The following is an 8396-nucleotide window of genomic DNA, read 5'->3' as shown; positions in this document are numbered from 1 at the left end:
CTCAACTCACTGGTAAGAACCGATTTATAGATTATAGTTAGACAAGATTATTATGTTGAAAAATTATTGTTTTATCAGATGAATTAAAAATGATAAAATAAGCAAAATAAAAACCTTACATATAAAATGTTATGTCTGTTTTACTGCATGCAATGAAAATGTTCAGGTGAGATGAATCAGCTGTAAATGGAAAATAAATTAACATATGATGTGGTGCAGATAATATTAATCACATTTTAAACATTAAAATGAACCAGAAAATAACTCAAAACAATTTAACTGACAAGTTTTATATTTGTATTGTTTCAGAGAAGACAGGAAGTTGTTAAAAATGGATCCATCACTTGTAAAATCACCTCTATGTGAGTATTTTATTTGGTTATTTTCTTTTATTTTGTTTTGATTTTCCAGGTGTCATGAATTTAGAGATATAAAAAACTAAAATGTGTTTTGTGAATCTCTGGAAAGACAATTCAAACTCCACAAATCAAGTTTCTATTTGGATCTGATTTTATTTTTTATTCCAGAAAAGGAAATAGGTTTTATTACTTGTACTTGATGATGTATTATCTAATCATGTTAAGTTTTAATTGCCTCTTTCCTCCGTATTTTGTCACCAGTTGTCTTTGGCTCGATGCTGCTGCTGCTGACTCAGCACCGAACCTCCTCCTCTGCTGTGAGCCTGAAACAGCAGCTGGCCGACTGTTTGCAGGACAACGACTACGGTGAACTGATGTCCATAGCAGAACACGGCCTGCTGAAGATCCAGAAACGTCACCGTGTTGTTATTGTTGGAGCTGGGATGGCTGGACTGACAGCAGGGAAACTCCTGCAGGACGCAGGACATGAGGTGCAACTCAGATATTTTAGACAAATTCAATGTAAAAGAAAAAAAAAACAACTCCCACTTTCTGGTGGACGAACTTTGTGGTTAAGATGAAATCAATGAGAGATTTTGGTGTAAAGACAATCAGTGAAATTTGAAAGTCAGAAACATCAGAATTGAAAATAAAACCTGACAAGTTTTGGATTAAAAAATAAGGAACAGAAACTAAAATCTGGTACTTTCAAAGGGGGAGACTTTGAAATGTTTTTGCAGAAGTGATATTTGTTTGCTTTTACACCCAATATCTGCATCAAGCAAACAATGTTGCAATTTTATTTGTGTAACTTTCAATAAAAAAAGGTCACCATCATAGAAGCTGACAAGCGTATTGGTGGACGAGTGGAAACGTACAGGAACCATGAGGAGGGCGGCATGCAGAGATCGGAGCCATGAGGATCCCAGAGTTTCATCAGTTAGTTTTTCATCTGAACACGAGCCACTGATTTTAAGTGGCTGATTTTTCTCCACAGCATTGTCCTTAAACTTGCTAAAAAGCTGCAGGTGGAGCTCAGGGATTTCATCAGGGATGACAACAACACGTTCTACCTGGTTAACGGGGTGAAGAAAAGGAACTATGAGGTGAAAGAAAACCCCGACGTTCTGCAGTACGACGTGTTTGAGAACGAGACGGGGAAGTCGGCCGAGCAGCTGCTGCAGCAGGCTCTGACTGCGGTGAGCGGGAAAAGAAATAAGATTGTTACTTTCTAAAGGATTTTATTCCTCTCAGTTTTATCTCAGCAGCTCCTGAGACACAATGAGAAACGGAAACAACCTTCAGTTTCCAGTCTGGATGTTGCTTCTGGATTTCTCCAAAATGAACTTTTTGCCATTCTGTTGAACCTTAAGAACATTTGACCAAAGTTTGCTGCTGATCTTTTTGTTTATTCTGTTAAATAAGTGTTTAATTTGTTGTTTGTAGGTTAGAACGGAAGTTGAAGAACATGGCTGTAAACGCACTGCAAACATATGACCATTACTCTGTGAAGGTAAACTGCAACGTGTTTTAATCATTTGCAGAAAGCAACATGCAGTGTTGCTTATTAGTATGAATAACTCTTGTTGTGATGTGATGTAGGGAATAAATTACAAACAAAAACATGTTTTTCACATCAACCTGTAACAGCATCAGTTATTTAGACAGTTCTTTTGTAATGTGTGACTAAAACCAGGAAAGTTTCTTCAGATTCTTGATCCTCAGTGAATAAACCTGCATGTTTTATGTGTCTTTTAAAATTAAAATGATTAATCTGCATTAAGCCCTTAAAACTTGCAGGACAATGATTGACAAACTGCTTTTGGCCACATTAACACATTTTTCTGTCACTCATTTCTGCATTATGCCAACAGCTTTAGTCTTTGAGCATTTTGCTTTGATTCATTTGGACCTTCATCCAAATGAAAGCAAATTGCCTCATTTGAATAAGATTAAACTAAAGGCAAAGGCTGATTTGCCTCCAAGGAAATAGAAGCTGCAGTTGGAAACATGTTTGTCCAAAAGGAATATCTGAAAGAGGTCGGAGGTCTGAGCGACGGAGCCGTCAGAATGATTGGAGATCTCCTGAATGAGCAGAGCCTGATGTTCACCGCCCTGAGTGAGATGCTCTACGACCAATCAGACGTCAACAACACCGTCAGGTGAAAACAGATGAACCAGCTTTTAAATGCAGAGGAACCAGGATTTAACCTGCAGTTCTGTCTGTTGGATCAGAGATGAACTGTTAATATTACTGATGAAACACGAGTGCATTTAATAACAGCAGCTTGTTTTCTGCATATGAAGGTACTTTGAGAGGACTGATGGCACTGAGCCTCCCCAAGGCCCTCGCTTTCTCTCTCAATCAAGTCATTAAGCTGAACTCTACGGTTCAGCGAATCAGCCAATCAGAGAACGGCGTCATTGTTCAGTACCAGAATAGTCAGTCTGGTCTCACGTCCGTCTCTGCTGACGCCGTCCTGGTCACAACCACAGCCAAGGCTGCTCTCTTCATGGACTTCCTTCCCCCTCTGTCTGTGCAAAAGATGGTGGCGCTGAGGACGGTCCACTACGACAGCGCCACCAGGATCACGCTGACGTTCAGCGAGAAGTTCTGGGAGAAAGACGGGATCAGAGGGGGAAAGAGCGTCACAGACCGACCCTCCAGATTCATTTACTACCAGAGCCACAGCTTCCCAAAGAATCAGACCATCGGGGTCATCCTGGCCTCCTACACCTGGTCTGATGACTCCCTGCTGTTCCTGGGCGCCAGTGATGAGCAGCTGAAGGAGATTCTCCTCAGAGATCTGTCTGAGCTGCACGGTCAGCACGTCCGCGAATTGTACCGGCATCCTGGTGAAGAAGTGGAGCCAGGATCCGTACAGCCTGGGGGCCTTCGCGCTCTTCACTCCCTACCAGCACCTGGAGTACGCCAGCGAGCTGTTCAGGAGCGAAGGCAGGGTTCATTTTGCAGGCGAACACGCGGCCTTCCCTCATGGCTGGATAGAGGCGTCCATGAAATCTGCAATCAGAGCCGCGGCGAATATTAGCGCAGAGGCCGGATCTGGGAAAACCGAGGGCCGAGACGAACTCTGAGCTGAACGGATGTTTATTAGTCTTTATTGTTAATAAAAGTTAATAAAACTGTTAGTTTTATTAACTTTTCTCCATTACATAAATATGCAAAATGCATGTATTGGTTAATGTGTGTTATGTGCTTTGATTGATATGTTTGGTTTAGTTTTTTCTGTAAGTGCAAAATGGATTTTTCCTTTCTTTCTTTAAAAATATGGAAATAAAGAAAGTTTTATTCGTAGTATGTCATTTTGTGCAAAATGCTTCTTTTAACATATTTTTTATTCGTTCATTATTGAAAGAGGGACAGAAACCTCTTCCAGCCACCGTAAACAACCACATTCACTACAAGCTTATTTGACTTTTCATGAGCTGCAAATTTCACCTTTAATGCATGAATTGAAAAATAAAACAAGTCTTGTAAAGACTTGTAGTAAAGAAAAGACATTAGAGAAAACAGACGTATCTCCTCACCCTGCAGAGGCTCCTTTCTTCTGCCAACTCCAAGGGGCAAAGTATCAGAAAAAGGCCCTAAAATGAAAGGTGTGGTTCTGACTTTTGTTCTTTAAGAGCAGTTTTACTTTTCATTGTAATCAGTTTCTAAGCAAAACCCCTCAAACATTTCTCTTTCCACATTAAACTGTTGATGCAAAAACCTGCTGCATTTTAGTAGCTTTTACAGAGAACAACGACCTGTTAACGCTTTATAGATCGTTTTGATCCCTGGCCTGAGAAGAAGTTGCCGCTTACCTTTACAGAAGTGGGTGACTCCTTTCTAATGTTATTTTTTATACTACATCTCCTCAACCTGTAGAATGATTCTAGAGATCTCCTCTAGAAGCTACAATTTGGATTCTTTACATCCTGGAGAGTAAAAAAGGAGCATTAGCTGCTAGAGAAGCTGCTATAGGCTCTTCAGGCTGTGGATGGACACCAACTAACAACATGCTTAGCTTATTTTTATTGCTCATTGATGTGATTGTCTCTCTTGCACTGCGTCTTGTGTTGCAGTTAGAAAGCATACTAGTGATGAAGACATGGCGGCGGTTCAAGGCTTTTCATCACTTCAGGAGGAGGAAGCAGCTGCAGCATTAGCAGCAGCAGATCTTCAGAGATTTGCAAACATTTTGTGCTGCGCAAACTTTCCACAGCTCAGTGTTCAATAATCAGAGGGAAATATTTTCTCTCCAAAGTTTACAGTCAAAATTCACTAAATCTCACATATTTTATGTTTGAAAATTGATTGTGCAACAGCTAAATAGTGAGACACTGTTTGCATGTCTGAGCTGTAAAAGCTTTCAGTCAGACTGGATAGAAAATAGATCATCTAAAATAATCATCAGGTGCATCAAACCTCCATCAGTTCAGTGTGTCTGTTCAGGTCGGTGTCAGTTTGCGTCTCTGCATTTATTTCTGGAACATCAACTTTAACCTGCAGCTTCGTTCAGCCACAGGAACAGGAAGTTCTGACCCATATGACCCGGGCGTCGGAGTCAAACGGTTCAGTCAGCGTCAGGCGTCAGCCATGGAGGTTTCATCTCTCTGTAAGTACCGAAAGGTTCCTGCGACCGAGCTGCCGGTCCGATCTGATCCTGGATGTTTGTCTCTTTTCAGGGATCAACTCGTTTCTCCTGCTGATGTCACAAACCGAACTGAACTGTGCGGCTCAGAAAACTGGTGAGTATCAAACTGATCACTGTTCCAATATGTATGCAACACTGATTTTAATCCCTAAAGATGAAATTAATTTGATCTTTTTAATTGTTCTATGATCTGCAGATAAATCTATGAAGACCTGGAACCAATTAATCATTTATAAATGTTGATTTGTTTCCTCTCAACGATCCTTTTCTCTTTCTCTTCTGTTCTGATTCAGGATTTCCTCATATTTCCCCAGAAAGACTTCAGTTCTTTGAGTATGAGACTGTAACTGTACGGTGTGAGAGTTTAGATGGAGTCGATGGATGGAGAGTCATGAGGAAATTCAACAGAGAAAGAACAACTGATGCTTTGGACCCCTGCAGCTCAGCAGAACCTTCCTGCAGGCTGGATCCGGCCATCGAAGTGTCCAGCGGAGAGTACTGGTGTGAAAATAACCAAGGACAAATGACCAATTCTGTTAATATTTCTATTACAGGTATGGCTTGAAATTAATTTCTAGAAAATAGAATAAATAGGAAAAGAACACATTGTGGTATTTTTTTAAAAAACACTTTAACCTTCGTCTGCAACAATTAGGCTAAAAATAAAGTACATTAAATTCTAGTGTAGTACATTTTAATGGATCATCTCAGTGAATATTCATGTGTTTCTCAGCTGGTCTGGTGATCCTGGAGGTTCCAGTCCAACCAGTAGCAGAAGGATCAGACGTGACACTCCGATGTCTCCACCAGGAAACTGAGCAGCATCACTTTAGCGATTTCTATAAAGATGGCCTCCATGTCATGACCTGCTACCGCAGCAACATGACCCTCAGAAACGTCTCCAAGGCCGATGAAGGGAACTACAGGTGCAGCATCTCTGGAGCCGGAGAATCTCCTGACAGCTGGCTGGCCGTTCAGGAAACACTCTCAGGTTGGTGTCACGTTTTAATGAGTCCCCAGTGAAGGTCAGTCTGTCTGTATCTGTTTGTCTGCTAACATTTGAAATGTTTTTTCAGGCTCTGACCCTGTGAATGACCCTGTAAATGACCCTGTAAATGACCCTGTTAAGAGTCATGTGATCCGGTCCAAACGGAGTAAAATCTTCATTCTTCAGACTACAGTGAAGGTTCTGCTTGTGGTCTTGGCGTCTGCAGCGATCGCTCTGATTCACTACAAGACCAAACAACGTGCCAGTAAGATGCTTCATATTTAATCATTTATCCATGTAATCACAATGTTATTCATTAGATTGTAATTTAAAAAGCTGCTGTAAAGAACTTCACAGCTTTTCTTTCAACCCCATTATGTTACTGAACTGATATAAACTATATGATGTGTGTGAATATAACAAATATTCTGATTATAGATCATTTCTAAGACAAAGTGTTTGTTTCCTTCTATCTCCTTTTTTGCACATTGAAGATGTTTTAGTTTATCAAACCAATCTCCTTTTATTGTTCCATCTAAATGATCTCCTTGTCTACAGAGCTTCACATTGTAATGCTCTGTAGCTTCACATGTCACAGTTTGATTCACACATCAAAATCAGTTTCTGATAATATCTTAGATCTATTATCTAAGATATGTTAGAGGAATTAATTTAATTTTATTCTGCTTTATGTTGTCAAATAAATGTCAAATATTTGGCTGATTAATATCACAGATTAGTTATGATCAAAACTGAATCAGACGGATCATAAATTCATTCATAAATAAATTCCTTATCTGAAAATTGTTGCTTTGCTCCTGTTATATTTTATGATTAAACTGTTTGATGCTTTCAGTTTGATTTAAAAAAAAATCATTTTAGGCCAACTTAGCTAAATTTGATGAAGATGCAGTTAATATTTGAATATCTGAAAGTTTCTCCAAATAGAATGAAGACATTTTATTTTATAAGCATAACTTTTTGTTTTAATCTAATCTTCAGGATTAAATTACTTTGTGTCTGAAAAGCAAACAGGAGATTATAAAGGAATTAAAACAGGCTTTACTGAATATTAACTGTTATAACATTTGTAACAATTGTTATAAAAATTATTCATTTTGTCTCAGAGGTAAATTATTAATGTCTGTCTGGAGAAAGATGAACTTTCAGAAAGTGAAACATTTTGATGGTTTTACAGAAACTTATTGCATCATAAAACATCTTTATGACAAACAGCTGGACTGTTTTTTTTTTCTTGCCATTTATTGATTCTCTGGATAAAATATTGAGTCAGTATCTATTGAACAACATAAACTGATCGGTTTCATTTGCTTTAACATTTTGCTCAGTTTTATAATTAGATGTGTGTCTGAAGTTTAGAGGAAAATATTTTTACCTTCTCAGGTTGAAACCACAGTAAGTTGGTCATTATTGTTTATTTAGGTAACTGAGATCATCATGTCTAGAAATAGGACAGAAACGAAGCAGCAGCAGCTGATGGGTTTTATTTTCATGTTTAGAGGCTGAATGAGAGGAAACAGATATGAAGATAATTTGACCTTCATTTGTGTCTCATCAGAGGCAGAGAGGACGGCAGACTGGATCTGATCCATGAAGACAGTCGACTCTGAAACTGGGATTAATTCAACAAACATTGATTAAACTCACAGATACAATTTATAGTCAAAAACATTTCACCACAGAGACAATAGAGTAAAAAAGTGAAATATTTTTACACTCTGCTAACATCAACTCAGTGTTTGTTTTTCCTGCACTAAAAAAGAAACATTATTTATCTCAGTATCTGTTCATTCATTTAAAAAGATCCTTCTCTAGATTTGTTGAGCTGATATTAGTGTGTTTAATGCAGCCTGTCTGTTTCTTTAACCCATTTTTACAGATTTTATTGTTTGAAAACTGAAAAAACTTTTCATTTAAATATTTCAGGTTTTGATTTTTCTGCTGTTAAAAGATTGATCTGCTCTGATGCATCTTCTGACAAAACAGACACATGTTTAGGTTCATAAATCATTTAATTCCATTTTTACACATTTATTGTTTTCCTCACAGATATTTCAAACTGTTCTGCACCAAATTATCTAAATAAACTGTTAATATTCATAGTGACTAAATTCCCTTTTCTTAAGTCAAGTTCTTCTTGGAAGTTGTTAGATCACAGCTTTAAAATCATTCAATGTTTTATTTATTAATAAATCACTTTAAAAACAGAGAAACCTGTTTTTAGACGTACTGTAAAATATTCATAAACACAGATAAAAACATTTACTGTAAAAAAATAGAAAGTCTCTTTATTACTGGGATTCATGTTTTGATGCTCATTAAGGGAAACAAACAGATTTAAAGTAAAGATAAATAAATACAAAACTTTTA

At 38.0% G+C, this 8396-nt stretch overlaps 1 pseudogene; it reads left to right on the top strand.

Annotated features, from left to right (window-relative positions):
- Positions 1-3455, top strand: LOC129351421 (L-amino-acid oxidase-like; annotated as a pseudogene).
- Positions 3456-8396: the final 4941 nt, after the last annotated feature.

The sequence above is a fragment of the Poeciliopsis prolifica genome, unplaced genomic scaffold (genome assembly GCF_027474105.1).
Source record: "Poeciliopsis prolifica strain line A6 unplaced genomic scaffold, Auburn_PproV2 SCAFFOLD066, whole genome shotgun sequence".
NCBI classification, from domain to species: domain Eukaryota; kingdom Metazoa; phylum Chordata; class Actinopteri; order Cyprinodontiformes; family Poeciliidae; genus Poeciliopsis; species Poeciliopsis prolifica.
Note: the sequence above shows the minus strand (reverse complement) of the source record. Positions and strands in the feature narration are given on the sequence as shown.